The sequence below is a fragment of the Moschus berezovskii genome, chromosome 26 (assembly GCF_049115385.1).
Source record: "Moschus berezovskii isolate FMDL1 chromosome 26, NW_MosBer_1.0, whole genome shotgun sequence".
In the NCBI taxonomy this organism is placed as follows: domain Eukaryota; kingdom Metazoa; phylum Chordata; class Mammalia; order Artiodactyla; family Moschidae; genus Moschus; species Moschus berezovskii.
Window position 1 is genome coordinate 17,703,845 of NC_142485.1, and position 18,185 is coordinate 17,722,029.

The 18,185-nt window shown below is 40.1% G+C and overlaps 1 non-coding gene across 1 annotated transcript; it reads right to left on the reverse strand.

Moving 5' to 3' along the window:
- Positions 1–1,282: 1,282 nt before the first annotated feature.
- Positions 1,283–1,354, reverse strand: TRNAW-CCA (transfer RNA tryptophan (anticodon CCA)). Its single transcript has one exon. It is a non-coding gene; the product is annotated as a tRNA-Trp (tRNA).
- Positions 1,355–18,185: the final 16,831 nt, after the last annotated feature.

Consider the following 18,185-nt stretch of genomic DNA (forward strand, 5'->3'; position numbering starts at 1 on the left):
CATCACATTGCAACTCATTTTCACTGTGTATAATATCATTCTAATTTACTTGAGAAAGATTAACTTGTGTTCAGCATTTTCTTTCTAAGAAGCATGAACTGGTTACATTTAAAAGTTTTTTAGTTAAAATGTTTACAACATAGAACTTCTAAAATATCTCTATACATAGAAGCAGGTCCTATGTGATCACCTGACTGAACCTGTTCAGAAAGAAAGGGTAATGTAGCCCAAGAAGATATTTTGCATGAACCAGCCATGTGTTGGAGGAAGGAAAGTTATTGGACTGACTGAAGCAGAGGACAGGTGATTAGGGCTCAATTAAAGGAGAACGGTAAACGGAGGACCATGAAACCTGGGAGAGTGAACAGGAGTGAATCGAAGCTTTCAGTAAAATAGTTATGTGAGATGCATAGACAACTAACCTTCAACAATGGATAATGCTCAAAACACAAAATGTGAAAAGGATAGTCTATTCAATAACTGGTGTTGGAAAAATTGATACCCACATGCAACAGAATGGAACTGGACCCCTATCATGGCAGACAAAGACTTGAAATGGATTAAGGACTTAAATGTAAGACCTGAAACTATAAACCTTCTAGAAGAAAACATAGGTGGTAACCTCTTTGACACAGGTCTTGGCCATGCCTTTCTGGATTTGACCTCAAACACATAGGCAACAAAAGCAAAAATAAATAAGGAGAACTATAGCAACCTAAAAAGCTTCTTCACAGCAAAGCAAACAACCAACAAAATGAAAAGGCAACCTCCAGAATGGGAGAAAATATCTGAAAACTACATTGAAGACAAGGGATTAATATCCAAAATATGCAAAGAACCCATACACTTCAACAGCAAAAAAAATTTTTTAATCCAATTCAAAAATGGGCAGAGAATCTGAATAGACAGTTTTCCAAAGAGGATATACAAATGGCCAACAGGTACAGGAAATGGCGATCGACATCACTAATCATCAGGGAAGTGCAAATCAAAACCTCAGCGAGCAATGACTTCACATTTGTTATCATGTCTGTTGTGAAAAAGATGAGATAATAAAGCAGTGAGGACGGGAAGAAAAGGCAATCCGTGTACCCTGATGGTGAGAATGTAGATTAGTGTAGCCTCTATGGAAAACAGCATGAAGAAGAAGAAGAAGTAGGTTTGCTCAGTCGTGTCCGACTCTTTGCGACCCCGTGGACTGTAGCCTACCAGGCTTCACTGTCCATGGGATTCTCCAGGCAAGAATACTTGAGTGGGTTACCTTTTCCTTCTCCAGGGGATCTTCCCAACCCAGGGATCGAACCTGGGTCTCCTGCATTGGAGGCAGACGCTTTAACCTCTGAGCCACCAGGGAGAGGCTCCTCAAAAATTGAAAATAAAACCATCACATGATCCAGCAATCCCACTTCTGGGTACATATTCAAAGGAAATGAAATCAGTATCCCAGAGAGATATGTGCACTCCTATGTCCGTTGCAGCATTATTCAAAATAGCCAAGATAAGGAAACCTAAGTGTCCATCAATGAATGGAGAAGATGTGGTACATATATTCAGTAGAATATTATTCAGTCATTAAAAAGATGGAAAACCTGTCATCTGCAACAACATGAATGAACTTGGAGGGTATTATATTAAGTGAAATAAGTCAGATTGAGAAAGACAAAGGCTAAACAATATCACATATACAGGCAATATTAAAAAGAAAAAAAAAACTGAACTGGTAGAAACAGAATAGAATGGTCGTTGCCAGGATCTGGCAATTGAGAAAAATGAGAAAACCATCAAAACATACTTTCAGTTTTAAGATGAGTAAGTTCTGAGAAGCCAGCGTATTAATACAGCATGGTTACCATAGTTAACTATACTGTATTATATATTTGACATTTGTTGAAATAGACTTTAAGCATTCTCACCACCAAAAAGAAAAAAGGGAGTATGGGAGGAGAAGGGAACTATGTGAGGTGATGAATGTGTTAGTTAACTTGATTGGAAGCAGTATTTCCCAGCGTCTAGGTGGATCAAATCATCCGTTTGTACACTTCAAATATACAAAATTGTATGTCAATTACACCTCAAAAAAGTTGAGGAAACAATAACCAAAGAAACATTTATTAAATTATAAAAGAGCATCATGCGGTAGATATTTAGGAAATAGTAACTGGGAAACCCTGCACAGACAGGTCTAGAGTAGATAGGTACTGAAAACAAGGAGGTAATCTCTCTTCTTCAATGGCAAGAAACTAAGGGTACTCATGTCTGACAGCAACTCATTGACAATGTCCCGAAATTCAGATTCCCAGAAAAAAGAACAAACAGCAGAGAAGAGATGCTGCATATATCCTCAGCCCATAGCTTTTTCTGTTTTAAGTCTACAAACCAGTTTCTTCCAGTCCCCTGGGAATATTAACATTAAACTGAGGAGGATAATAGTGGCTTTAACGTCTCCCTGTAAGCTCATCAATGATGTACTAATAGTTCATATGTTTAAGCCAGACACTCATAACTCATTTTAAATGGTGCCACTGTCTAATAAATTGCTTGAAACTTTTTAAAATCTTCAGTGTTCCATAAAAATGAAAGCCTTTTCAGAATAATTGAAACCAGTAATGCAAAACAAATGTATTTCCTTGATAAATTTAGTTTTAAGTAAGCTTTAATTTATATGCTAAATTTTTTAATTTAGTTCAAGTTTTGGCAGAGACATGTTTATTTTAATTGTTGGCCTTCACAATTCTAGCTTAGGAATAAACATCTGCTTCTTTTCAATTTTCTGCACAAACTGGGTACATTTCTTTTAGTTGCAAATAAGGATTGAATACACGGTACTGCTTCTGGAAAGGTTACAAAATTGCAGTAGACAGTTTTTTGTGAATCTTTTATGGGAGATCTACAGTGTGATACATATTGCCCTTAAATCTTAACTGGGGTTCTTATATGTATTTATATTTAAGCTATGTTTTGATGGAAAGAACATAATACATTAGCACCTAGATGCTGTGCCCAAATATTCTTCTTTGGAACACTTGTTGAATACTCTTATAAATTTTAAACTCCTCTCATTGCTTTACAGAGATTCACAAAATATGTAGATCCTTTCTCTGTGATGAAAACCTTCCAGAGAAAAAGCACACACACAGCCTCAGGCCACCGGGACTGGAGACCCTGTAAACAATCTGACAAATAACAACATAAAATGTATTTTTTTCCAGCTGTATCCCTTGTGTGCCTGCTAACTCACTTCAGTCATGTCTGACTTTTTGTGGCCCTTCGGACTATAGCCTGCCAGACCCCTCTGTCCATGGGATCCTCCAAGCAAGAATTCTGGAGTGGGTTGTCATGCCCTTTTCCAGGGGATCTTCCCGACCCAGGGATTGAACCCACTTTTCTTATGTTTCACTGCAATGGCAGGCAGGTTCTTTCTTTACTGCTAGCACCACCTGGGAAGCCCACCTATATCCTTTGGAGGAAATCAGTAAAACTTTTGGAAAATTAAAGTTATAGTGCTTGAAACATAAGAGGTAATATTCATCTTTTGCAAATACTTTGAGAAGAAAACTAGGAGAATTCAATCCCTATTACAAATGTGCTTTTCCTTCACCAGTGACAGAAACAAGGGTGAAGGCACAGCTAAGCACATGTGCACCCATCAGAACCAAGTGGCCACAGAATCTAGGTAACAATGCTCCCTGGCTATTACTATGATTGAAACATGAATTGGGACTCAGCTGATATAAATATGTAAAACCACTGAAAATCTGTAAGAGTATTTTCTTATTAGGTGTTTTATTTCATTGGTTTCTTCTTCAGTCTACCTTTAAAGTAATACCATGTAATGGTGTATAGCCAAGGTAGTGACGCTCATGGTTCCCTGAAATGGCATATTTGCTTTAGAAGGAGTCCAGATTATAATAGAAAGAGTGGTGAAGGACCATGAAACATATCCTTTAATAGAGTTAGTTAACCTGCTGGATATTAACAGCCAGTCAAGAACCTCAAGTAATATCTGTGCTCAAGTATCAGAGGAATAATACAAGGCCCAATCACAGAATGAGCTTCCCAGGTGGCGCAGTAGTAAATAATCCGCCTACCAATGCAGGAGATGCAGGTTTGATCCCTGGTTCAGGAAAGATCCCCTGGAGAAGAAAACGGCCACTCACTCCAGCATTCTTGCCTGGAAATCCCATGGACAGATGAGCCTAGCAGGCTAGAGTCCATGGGGTTGCAAAAGAGCTGGACATGACTTAACGACTAAACAACAATCGCAGAATAGAAAATTCCACAGGCCTAGGAAAATCCCTACAGAATATCCTCAATGGCAGTGGTTCTCAAACATTAAAGTTATGCAAGAATTGCCTGGTGAGTTTGTAAAAACGGTTTCTGAGGCCCATCCTCTGAGATTTTAATTCAGCAGATCAGGCAAGGCACATGAAACATGAACTTATAGTTTAACTGGTGGAGCCAGAGCTCCTGCTCTGTGAAACACACTTTGAGAACCACTGCCCCAGCGCTAATAATCGGAGTCTGCAGTCTTGTAAAAGGCAAGGTGATTTGCTTGTACATTAACGTTTGAGAAGCACTGCCTTAGGGGATGAGTGAACAAGTTTGCTTTTTTTTCCTTTCTACTACAGTATCAGGATACGGAGATGGTGAAAAGAAATGTTTTCAAAAGAAACTAAATCTAAGTGCTTAAATCACACTCTTTTGTGATGAAACAAACCCATCTGGCCCCCTTGCTCACTTTCCTCAATGAAGGATCCTCATCCCTTCCTTTATCTGCCTCTCTATCCCCACTGCACCTTCCTGAGGGCTCACCAGGAAGCAAAGGTCCCAAATGAACTTCATGTCTGCATGTTACAGATTTCCTGCAAAAATCCAGTATTCATACAATTTTTTCTAGTCAATGAAAACTACACTGCCATTACAGAATAAAGTTTGAATTATATATATAAAACTTTATGTAAATAACTTCATAAGAAATAAACAGAATAATTTTATTAGACTGATTTGGAAACAGGGCCATGACAAAAGTAAGAAATACCAAGTGGCCTCTAGGTCACCCACATCTCAGAGACAGAGGAAGGACAGTCTCTTGACTGATTGTATTGTATGTAATTGTGTGTGTGCATGCTCAGTCATATCCAATTCTTTGTAACCCCATGGACTGTATCCCGCCAGGCTCCCCATCCATGAAATTTTCCAGGCAAGAATACAGAAGTGGGTTGCCATTCCCTTCTCCAGGGGATCTCCCGAACCCAGGGACTGAACTCGAGTCTCCTGCATTGTGGGCAGATTCTTTACCACCTGAGCCATCAGGGAAGCCAGTACAGTGCTGGGTGTCAATTATCTCTCAGTAAAACTAAGGGGAAAAAGTTGAAGATGTAAATAGATCAAGTCGTCACAATGGGAATGGCCTGAATCCACACGATTAACAACACTTTTTTGCTGCTGATTCATGCTACTGTAGGTTTAGCAGCTCCTGACAAGTTACAGAAAAGTAATCTATTAATAAGTTACAGAAGCATCCAAGTCCAGTCACACACTGCAGAAATGTGATTTGAACTAGCAACCACCTCCTCATCCATAATAACCGATCTCCCTTGCCTCACTTACATAAAACTACCACACAGACCAAATCCTTAGTTAGTTCCATAATCAGTGAGCCTCTTGCTGATCTAAAATTTGACATATAAATGAGTAGATTTCAGGTCTGTTAAGTGTCAAGAGCAAAGGAGAAGATAGGAAAACAAGGAAATCCAAAGAAAAGAGGAGATCTATGTATGTATATTTAATGGCTGACTCACTTTGCTGTACAGTAGAAACTAATACAACACTGTAAGGCAATTATATCCAATAAAAATTAATTTAAGAACACCACATTCAGTCTCATTTTCTTCAAGAAATTTAGTGCACACAAAGACAGCACTAGACGGGTAACACTGACCAAGGTTCTAACACCAGTTTTGCTACTAGATACTTTGAAGCAATTCACCTGGCCTCTCATTTCTTTTGAAATGAGACTACATTATAATCAAGATAAATACTTCTATATCTAGGGGTTTATAATTATTCTGGGTATCCATGCCATCAGAAAGCCAAAGAAACAGCTGCTGCTGCTAAGTTGCTTCAGTCATGTCTGACTCTGTGTGACCCCTTAGACGGCAGCCCACCAGGCTCCCCCGTCCCTGGGATTCTCCAGGCAAGAACACTGGAGTGGGTTGCCATTTCCTTCTCCAATGAATGAAAGTGAAGTTGCTCAGTCGTGTCGACTCTTATCGACCCCATGTACTGCAGCCTACCAGGATCCTCCATCCATGGGATTTTCAAGGCAAGAGTACTGGAGTGGGGTGCCATTGCCTTCTCCGAAAGAAACAGCTACTCAGAAACAAATGGAAAATAACCATCATGGCTAAAGACTTAAGAGTCACAATTCCACTAGCCCCACACAAGGCATCCTAATCCCAGGTCAGAACCTGGTACTGCAGGCTGCCCAGACACTGGGGAATATAAAAGTATTTATTCCCATGAGCATCCTCCCTAACTTATTCTACCAGAAATCTTCCATGAATACCACCCAGATGCTGAAATCAGGATCTCCATCCTTGGGTATCGGGCTTCCCTTGTAGCTCAGCTGGTAAAGAATCTGCCCGCAATGTGGGAGACCTAGATTCGATCCCTGGGTTGGGAAGATCCCCTGGAGAAGGGAAGGGCTACCCACTCCAGGATTCTGGTCCGGAGAATTCCATGAACTGTATAGTCCATGGGGTTGCAAAGAGTCAGACACGACTGAGCGACTTGCACTTTCAGAGAGTTCAAGCTGCCTCCAAAACACATATAACTGAATGGAAATTGAAGGCCTCACCCACCTCATTCCTACTACATGCTGCAAATAGTTTTCTTAGAGAAAAATCAGAAGCCCTCTTTTTTGAAGACATGTGGGTAGTTCATAAACAACCATCTATGACAGTGCATGCATGGGACCTCCTTCTCTGAAGAGATCTGAAATTAAAAGAACCATGCATGTCAACTTTAGGACAATCTAGATGATACGTTTAGTGGAAAGACTAAAAGCAGAGAACCAGGAAACTTTTGGCTATCCTATTTCTAAAAAAGTCAAATAAACCTTCCAGAAAAGGCCATCATTTGCTTTCATGGCATCTGCTTCTCCTCGTTTTGGGCGCAGCCACAATTTTGATTTGCAAACCAGGCCTACCACTCTCAATGGACCCATGTCTTCAATCCAAGGGTCCATTTTCCTCTAGGAATTTTATGTTCTGCATGAATCAATTTGCACAGGTAACTAAAATGGATTATTAAACGCTGAAATTTTTTTAAAAAGAGAGAAAGCAAGAAACACCCTTTCCTTATTTTGCTTCAGGGATACTCCTACATAGTTCACAGAGTTGAAAGCTGCAAAAGATGATGAAACATGTATATTATCATATGTGAAACGAATCTGACGTGGTTGGGGGCTCCCTACCTCAACACTCTGTGGATTCAAGAGGCCGTTCCTTCTGGAAGTGTATAAATTAGCCTGGGATAGAACCTGCATGCTGAATTTACTAATTAAGAAATGAGAAACCAGAACTATAAAGGTGGCATAAAAATAAAAGAAACCATTCTTAAGTAATCTTTTAAAACTTTGAACAGAGTTACAGATTTTACCATTTCTGATAAACTGGTACATATAATTTAACCAGAACCAAAAGAAAATTAGTATTGTATGAATTCTGAAGCACTTTCAACATGTTCTAGGAATAGTGTGGACTTCTTGAGTTTTACACATTCATAAGTAAATGGTCTGTATCTCGGGGAAAAAAAAAAAAGATGAAGGATCTTCCTCTCCGGTTGAAAGACTAAAGCATGAAATACACAAGCATGCCACACAGAGGTCAAGAAAAGGAATACCAAAAAAAATTTTTATTTAATTTAAAAAATTGGGCCTCCCATCTCTTGAGGGGAGAATGTTGTTTAGCTAGAATAGGAAAAAGAAGTCCAAAATGGCAGTGGCTAAAAGAGAGACAAAGAAAGGGAAGAGCCCGGGAAAAGGGAACAAAGGAAAAATCTCAGGACCAAAGTGAGAACTCAGGTAAAACAAACACAACCCCTTCCTGGCTATCCCTAATTTGCATAGGTCAGGCTCAACGGGGAGAATACAAAATGTATAAAAAGAGGGAGCCGAGACAGGTTGGAGCCTCTCCTTTAGGGTCAGTCCACCCTCACACCTCAAGGGTGTACTATCCTTTATTTACTGAACACAACTCTGAGCTGTAACAGAGCTGTAACACTGGTCCACTGTTCCAAATCTTTGTTGTGCAAGACAGAACCAAGGAAATAACACACTCTCCCAACACTATGAAGATATCTGAAATGATTGTTCTAATTAAAATGATTTTTTTTGGAAAAGACAAAAGAGAGAGAGAGAAAAGGAATACAGCCAGATCATCCATCTAAGAAATGGGAAGAAATGAGAGGCAAGAAAAAAATGGGACAGCTAAGCAGTAACCTTTTTCTTAGTGTCAGAACCCTGATTTTTACTCTGAAGCAAGGCTAAAAAGGGGCTTCGCAGGTGGCACAGTGGTAAAGAATCTGCCTGCAATGGGGGAGACCCAGGTGCAATGTAGGAACCCTGGGTTCAATCCCTAGGTAGGGAAGATCCCCTGGAGAAGGGAATGGGAACCCACTCCAGTGTTCTTGCCTGGAAAATTCCATGGACAGAGGAACCTGGTGGGCTGTAGTCCATGGGGTCACAAAGAGTCTGACATGACTGAGTGCCTAACACTACTACTACTAAGGCTAAAGAAAACTACATTTCCCAGATATTCTTGCATGGAGGTGTAATCACGTGACTATGTCTGGGCCAGTGACTTTCATGAACAAGTGTTAAGCTGGCTTCCAAAAAGCTCTGGAAAAAAAACAAACTTAATGAAGCCATCTGATTAGATCTTGACTTATCTTGAGAACTCTGATCAGAGAGAAAGAAATCTTATTAACGCAGTACCCCATTGCAGTCAACTATTAACTCAAGGAATACCACAAGTAACAAAGAAATGTACAAAATAAGCAACAAGCATCCTTGTCAACAATATTAAGTTATGTATCGGGCACACACTACAAGTTATAAAATACCACACGTAGTTACAATGGGTTCTTACCAGCAAGAACACTGGTTCTTCCACATTTAACAAAGTTATTCAGAACACTACAGGGCACTCAGCATTTAGCAGGAGTCTGTGCTTTCAGAGAAGCTGGGAAAGGTTGGGGGTGGGAGGAGAAAGGGACGACGGAGAATGAGATGGCTGGATGGCATCACCGACTCTGTGGACATGAATTTGAGTGTACTCCGGGGGTTGGTGATGGACAGGGAGGCCTGGCGTGCTGTGATTCATGGAGTCGCGGAGAGTCGGACACGACTGAGCGACTGAACTGAACTGAACTGAACTATGTCCTGAAAGCCAAAATCAGGCTTTTAATGTTAATACATTGTAATCATGGTTGTTAGGAATTTCTGATAAAAAGTTTATACTCATGTTAAAAATAAATGTTTCTGAATCTTTCTTCTTTAGCTGCGTTATAACAGTTTCTATCAGACTAAAGTAACAAACAGCCACACAAACATCACTTTTTCTTTTTTTTTACTTCTCAACCTCTCAACTCATATCTGGCTTCTCCAAAAACTTTCACTTTAGCCAGCATAATACCTTGAAGGAGGTAGGTGCTCAAGAAATAGCTGTTAAGCTGATTTGAGCATAGTAACACATTCAGTTCAGTTTAGTTCAGTCGCTCAGTCGTGTCTGACTCTTTGCGACCCCATGAATCACAGCACGCCAGGCCTCCCTATCCATCACCAACTCCCAGAGTTCACTCAAACTCATATCCATCGAGTAGGTGATGTCATCCAGCCATCTCATTCTCTGTCGTCCCCTTCTCCTCCCGCCCCCAATCCTTCCCAGCATCAGAGTCTTTTCAGTGAGTCAACTCTTCGCATGAGGTGGCCAAAGTATTGGAGTTTCAGCTTTAGCATCAGTCCTTCCAATGAACACCCACGATCGATTTCCTTTAGTGAACCTAAGAGTTCTTCACTGAGAACAGAATGGTGGTAAGCATGGTGGCAAGTATTCTCTTTTTGACCCGGACACAGCTTTTTGCCATGTTCTTTATTACCAAGTGAAAGGATATATATAGCCTTGTTGGCTAAAAATGTACCTTTCTCCACATCACTCTGACATTGTGTAAATGGCCATAAATCACAATAAGTCCTTGTCACGAGAAAAGCTGTGTGTCAACTTGAGTTTGTCTGCCTCATAAGACAGATGCAAGGATAAAATCAAACAGATATTTAAGTGTTTGGGAAAGAAACACTCCTATACAGAAGCAAAGGACTATTAGGGGTAGGAATTATAAACACATATACCTTTTATACAATAGACTCTGGACAAGAACTCAGGATGAAGTTGGTTTCTCTTGGTATTCATTTGGTAGAGTTTAATTTTGTCTTATGAATCTTTAAATCCAAAGCACTTCAGGGGTAGTGTCAACATATGCAATATTTTGGGTTATATCTCCTTTCTGCACCAGAAGCAATGCTAGCCATACGAAAGTCTTAAAATCCTAATTATTGGGTAGACCCATGGCAGAATGGAGAGACGTGGAATTAAGGTTCACTTTTAAGAAATGGACATGTCCTGTATTTCTCTATTAGATACACTCTGGCTTTTTTTCCAGAGTGCATACAAATTATAGAAGATACTGTTAATACGTCAGATGTCTTCTAAAAATCCTGGAAAACTTGCAGTCCCAGACCATTTTTTCGGCCTAGAGATGTCTAGAGTCCCATTTCTGGGGACTTCAGATGTTGCCAAGGACTGAAAGTAGATGATGCGTAGAAGGAGAACCTTCCAGAACTACTAACTCTTCTGCTTTGCTGACCCCAAAGAATCCAACAGAAAGGACCCTCTCACTCAAAGTAATTCCCTGTCAACAACGGTTAGGGGGAAAAAAAGAATTTTCAAGATGGTTCAGAGTTGAAGGATAGAAGGCAGAGTGTAAACTGATTTGAAACTGATTATAGGGTCACTAGAAAGGATCATAAACGTTCACTTTTAGCTATTACTGACATCTTTTATAAAATCCCAAGACCATCATTAGAGCCTTATTAATTAAGATATGTAACCCACACACAACTGGACTACAACCTTCTAATACATGATTGTTATTTTTTGCTGCTGAGTTTTGTTTTTGTTTTTTGTTTTGTTTTTTGAGAAAGAAATCTCAACTACCAAAGGTTCACCAGTTGCAGGGTTTCAAACGCAGTTACAGAAGCACTGGTCTCCAGTGATTCAACTCGGAAAGAAAAATCTCCCACACAACTCACCCATTAGACGAGACGAAATATACACCTACTTACATTTTGGATGAACATCCTTAAATTTACTTCACAGTCAATAGTTCACCAGAGAAAACTTAGATTTGGATCCTATTACTTAATACACTAAATCCACAGCTCAAAGTCCATCTTGCCGGATAATTGAATATAGCTATAACTAGTGATGGGAATTAAACCTGAGTATGCTAGGAGCCCTGATTACAGTTATTAAATTATCTGTATTGTGAGAAATGACTTTCATATTGGCAAGTATAGGATATACAAAACTGTGCATTCTTCTGTCTACCATAGCACATATGATTATTTGCCTGTGCAGAGTGGTACAAAGGAAGAAATCTTATCTGGCTGAAGACCTTGGACCACATATCACTTTAGATCTAAGTTTACTTATTTATTTAACAACCATGATCTGATCACAGATCTACAGGAACATAACTTTGGTCAGCTGTAAAAGAGGGGAAATAAAACTCAGTTTATAGAATGGGTGTTAGATTTAAATGAGACAATGGGTGTTCTTTGCATCCAAGACATACCATTTCTATTCTTCTTTCACCCCAAGTATCACACAACTAAATATTTCAACCCTTTTACAATGAGGGGCTGAATAATTACATAAACTGTCTATAAAATCAAGTGATTGGTCCCTTCCAATTCCACAATGCTTTGTTTTATATTTTCCAATAGTTCATCACTACATCATTCTTCCTGAAAAAATTGCAGCTTACTCAGATTTACTGGTTATTGCTTAATAACAAGAGCCTCAAACTATAAAATCTACCTCTATATGTAAGGAAAATAAAATATTTGAAATATAAAAAAATCAAATGGCTTATAAGAAAACTTTCTTTTCACAACAGTGAGAGACTATTTTCTTGGGCTCTAAAATTACTGCAGATGGTGACTGCAGCCATGAAATTAAAAGACGCTGGCTCTTTGGAAGAAAAGCCATGACCAACCTAGAGAGCATATTAAAAAGCAGAGACATTACTTTGCCAACAAAGGTCCATCTAGTCAAAGCTATGGTTTTTCCAGTAGTTACATATGGATATGAGAGTTGGACCAAAAAGAAAGGTGAGCGCTGAAGAGTTGATGCTTTGGAACTATGGTGTTGGAGAAGACCTTTGGGAGTCCCTTGGACTACGAGGAAATCAAACCAGTTAATTCTAAAGGAAATCAGTCGTGAATATTCATTGGAAGGACTGATGCTGAAGTTGAAGCTCCAATATTTTGGCCACCTGATGCAAAGAACTGACTCATTAGAAAAGATCCTGATGCTGGGAAAGACTGAAGGAAGGAGGAGAAGGGGATGACAGAGGATGAGATGGTTGGATGGCATCACTGACTCAATGGACATGAGTTTAAGCAAGCTCCAGGAGTTGGTGATGGACAGGGAAGCCTGGCGTGCTGCAGTTCATGGGGTTGCAGAGTTGGACACGACTGAGCAACTGAACTGACACACAAACTATCTAAATAAGGGTATTCTTAAGCAATTCAAAGTAATTTTCCAAACCTCAACTTCCATATACTTTTCTCCAAATAACAAGTGAAATAAATGATCACGTGGCACATATACAACGGAATATTACTCAGACATAAAAAGGAACAAAACTGTGTCATTTGTAGAGGTGTGGATAAACCTAGAGTCTGTCACACAGAGTGAAGTAATTCAGAAAGAGAAAAACAAATGTCATGTACTATCACTTATATATATGGAATCTAGAAAAATGGTAAAGATGAACTTATTTGCAGGGCAGGAACACAGACACAACAGAGAACAGACATGCGGACATGAGGGCAAGGGGAGGATGGGAATGAATTGGGAGATTGGGATTGACATATACACACTGCTGCTGCTGCTGCTGCTGCTGCTAAGTCGCGTCAGTCGTGTCCGACTCTGTGCGACCCCACAGACGGCAGTCCACCAGGCTCCCCCGTCCCTGGGATTCTCCAGGCAAGAACATGGAGTGGGTTGCCATTTCCTTCTCCAATGCATGAAAGTGAAAAGTGAAAGTGAAGTCACTCAGTCGTGTCTGACTCTTAGCGACCCCATGGACTGCAGCCGACCAGGCTCCTCCGTCCATGGGATTTTCCAGGCAAGAGTACTGGAGTGGGGTGATACATACACTACCATGGGGAAAACAGATGGCTAGTGGGAAGCTGCTCTATAGCACAGAGAACTCAGCTAGCTCTGTGATGACCCAGAAGGGTGGGATGGGCCGGGGGAGGGACGTCCAAGGGGGAGAGAGTAGATGTATACATACAGCTGATTCACATCATTGTACCACAGAAACTAACAAGACTGTAAAGCATTTATACTCCAATAAAAATAAACAGTGACGTCAAAAACATGGAGGCAATCATGCCCCTAAAGCATCTCCTCAACAAATTTGGACTCTTTCACTTTAAGAGCAACAAGCTAGTCACGTCCAGCATCTTTTTACTTTTTTGCTGTCGTTTGGGTGAAGTAGAAAAGGAGAGCTTTATTGCTTTGCCAGGTAAAGGGAGACACACAGGACCTCTGCCTCAAAAACTGCATCTCCTCTGCTGCTGCTACTGCTGCTAAGTCACTTCAGTCGTGTCGAACTCTGTGTGACCCCATAGACGGAACCCCACCAGGCTCCCCCATCCCTGGGATTCTCCAGGCAAGAACACTGGAATGGGTTGCCATGTCCTTCTCCAATGTGTGAAAGTTAAAAGTGAAGGTGAAGTCGCTCAGTCGTGTCCGACCCTTAGCGACCCCACGGACTGCAACCTACCAGGCTCCTCCATCCATGGGATTTTCTAGGCAATAGTACTGGAGTGGCTTGCCATTGCCTTCTCCGAGAATCTTTTAAAAGATAACTGCAGCCCCCTGGTCTGGGACCCTATATGAGAAAGACTTGGGTTACGTGCAGCAATTGTCACAGGGTCCACTGGCTCTGAGTCATTATTTTCACACACACTCAGTCATAAAGACCCCACAGAGACCTCCTATACCAAAAATTGACACTGCTGTATCACGAGTTCAGGTTTACACAATGATTTCCTCCTCCAAAGCCTTCCTTATAAAAGGTATTCCCAAATTTGCCATTTAATCTCCGCTTCCTTCTCCCAAAGCAGCCTCCTCTTTACCGCTTATGTCTTCTCCTCTGAAGGACTGAATGCATGTTGGGCCACTCAGCAGATATTCCACTCAACTCCATCAAAAGAATCTCATAAATTTGCTTTAATCTAGTAATGTAACATTCCTCTAGACTCACAGAAGTGTAGAGCGCAGAGTCATAAAGCTTTTAATGGCAAAATCAAAACGTAACCCCAGGTCAGACTTCACATCTCATGATGTTTCTGGTACACCCAGTGATTTTGAGAGCGAGAGAGATGATTTTATGATGAAGGCATCACGACTGTGCATGGAATTTCTCTTTCACTACCCTTCACCTCCCTCCCACCTCAAAATGCAGAGTCAACTTCTCAGGGACTCTGAAACCACAGTAACTCAAAACAGCTGTAAGTCATCGAGACACATATTAACCAATCAACTACTGACTATGTTATCAATAATGAAGTATCAAAGTTGCCAAGGTAGTGGAAAAAAAAGTTTCATTCTTCAAGAGGAACCAGCAACCAGTATGTTCAAGAAAGGATTTCCATAGGAAAACAGCCCTGCCTCAGACAGCACCTATAATAAACACGTTTATGAGCAAACAATATCAGAAAAACATACTGTGAGTCTTAGAAACAGCATATGCCTCATTTCATAGGGGTTGCTATGGTGCTAGGCATTCTATTTTTACTGCACTTCAAAGAAATAACTGTAAAATGAGGGTCTATAACCAGCATGTAACAAAATAAACAACAGCATCAACTTCTGCACCCTCGCTGTAAATGGTTTCCCAATGCTTTAATTGAAAATGTAAATTTTAACATGCCTTGTGTTTGCTCTCAAAATAGTTTGGGACAAACTCTAGGATTTCTGTGTATACGATCACCATGCAAGGCCCAAGGAGAACAGAATTTACACGTGAATGATATCAACACACACATATACACAAAAGTCAGTAACACAGGAGCCGTGACAGTAGAGTCCCTGAACGACAGAAAGGAACACACAGGGAACCGGGACTTGGAACACCAAAAGGGATCACCACCAGCTCTGTCCTCTAGTTCAGCTCAGGAAAAGCAGCAGCAGTAATCCAATTCACACAACTTTCCTGAGATTAAATTTATAGTCGATCTGGATAACTGTCCAATCTAGGTTGTATCTTGCGGGAATCTCAAACTCTCAAAAAAAACTAAGGCTCAAGAAAAGGCTTAAAGTTAGAGATGGAGCATTGTTAAACTCCTGGTACCTATTTACATTTCAACTCCTGACATAACGTGTCACCCACTTGCCTCAGTCACCTGAGACTTAACTGTCTTGAGATGCTCACATGCCTCCCCATCCCCTTCTCACAGACAGATCAGGTCCAATACAACCAATAAGGGATTAGTTTTCAAAATTCACAAACAGCTCATGTGGCTTAATATCATCCAAATAAACAACCCAATAAAAAAAATGGGCAGACGACCTAAACAGACACTTCTCCAAAGACACAGAGATGGCCAAGAGGCACATGAAAAGATATTCAGCATCTCTAATTATTTGAGAAATGCAAATCAAAACTACAGTGAGATGGCACCTCACAGTCAGAATGGCTATATCCAAAAATCCAAAGCTCAATTCACTCTAAAAGATATATGAACGACAATTCAAGGATAGCAGCTTTTTGTTCAGAGAAACTCCATGTTTCCCCGAGTCTGTGAGCTTGATTTCTGTATTCGTCTTTCACTGTGTCAAAATTCAAGGTCAGAGATATTTCTGCTTTTCAGTCTGTGTTGCATTAGTCGCTCAGTTGTGTCCAACTCTTTGCGACCCCATGGAGGTCCTCTGTAGCCCGCCAGGGTCCTCTGTCCTTGGAATTTTCTAGGCAAGAATACTGGAGTAGGTTGCCATTTCCTTCTCCACTTTTCCAGTCTATTCTTTAATAAATTTCCCTCTCAGAGTAATACAGGACTCAGTTTCAGTGATGTAACTGTATATTTCCCCAACAACATTATTCATGTATATTTCCATAAATGTTTTAACTTCTTCACCCAGAACATAAAAGCCTTGTAGAAGACGTGCCTTCTATAGTCCAGCAAGACATACGCTCTACACACTTTCCAAATCACCTTTCATATAAACTATAACCATGAGGAACACTGAAAATTCTACACTAAATTATCAAAAATACAGAAGCTAAATCACATACATGAAAATCAATGAGTTCTGGGAGGTTGATTTTAGAAATTCTTCTGTGCTTTAATATGAAGAATATAGATACAACTATGGGATAATTTCTAAAACGAGTTTCAGCTATTTAATTTGCTACTTTAAAGCACATCCACAAACAGAAATAATCAATCTGAAGAATTGGATTCACCTCTACACATAAGAGACATTTTTACACAGGTTCTTTAAAAATTCACCACACCAGCACATTAGGTACCATAAAGATTAAACATAATTGCATTAAAAATAGTTTATTAAAAGAAATGGTGCTTGTTTTATATATAGAAAGAACAGATCTATTTTTACTCTAATTTCCATGACTCATTCCCCACCCATCCACTGATGAAGCAGGTAACAACCGATCCTATTCTTCACTTTTAATTTATTCACCATTGTCTGATGCTACTTTACCTCCCTCATACAAACATTATTTATCCACTGAGTAAACATCTATTACCCACTGCTGTTAAGAAAAATGTTGGGTCCAGGGGCTCCACCTTAGTCTCTTTTCTGGTTTCCCCATCTGCCCTAATTGGTAGTACTGGAGTGGTCCAGGACTCAGCTCTGTGTCACCCTCAAATCAGTCTACACCTGCTCACTTGGTGGTCTCAACTAGCCTCCTGGTCTCACTAGCACCTATCTTATGCTGACGACTCCTGAATTCACATATACTGCAGACCTCTTTCCTGAACTCCAGATTCACACATGGAATCCCTTACCCATCCTCTGCCACCAAACGTCTTACAGAATCGCAAACGTTTAACACGCCCAACTAACTCCAGATCTTCTCCACCAAACCCACCGTCACCTTCATCCTTCTAGTCAATCAGGCTGAAATCCTTGAAAGCATCCTTGACAGCCCTTTCTGTCATACCCCACACCCAAGCCATCATCAAACCTGTTTTTGAAGGCAGGCCAAGGAGACATTCTGACTTAATTCTCTGCCCAATCATGACGCCTCTGCTTTCTTCCCACTATGCCGTTCCCAAGGGCACATGCTTAACAAGCATACTTACACACTAAACCCTATTTCCCAAATGACCCGAACTGTTCAAGTCTTCACTACGAACGTCCATTACTCTACACTGTTATGCATAGACCAGTTTATCCCTACTAGAAATACAACCAAGGATGATTTTAGCTGATCTATGTATAGAATCATATATTCATATATTCAGAGATTAAGGATATTTTTTGTCTTACTTACAAGAACACTGACTGTCTCATGCTGCCTTACTATTCTTTTTGTTTTTCCTTAATGGAGCAAAGAAAGGCTTAGCATTGTCAGTAAATAAATCTTATCCATTCAAGTCTAACAATTATCTTCTCTTTCTCTTCCCTGAGGAGCATCTTTTTTCTATACCATCACTTCTCCATTACTTTAGCTACTCATTATATTCAGCTGTGTCTCTTATTTTTCCAGAAATATTCCTTTCTAACAATAAGGTACTAAAAACCTCATTTCATAAGTAGATATAAAAAGGAAATGTCTGGAACACCTTTCCTAAAAAA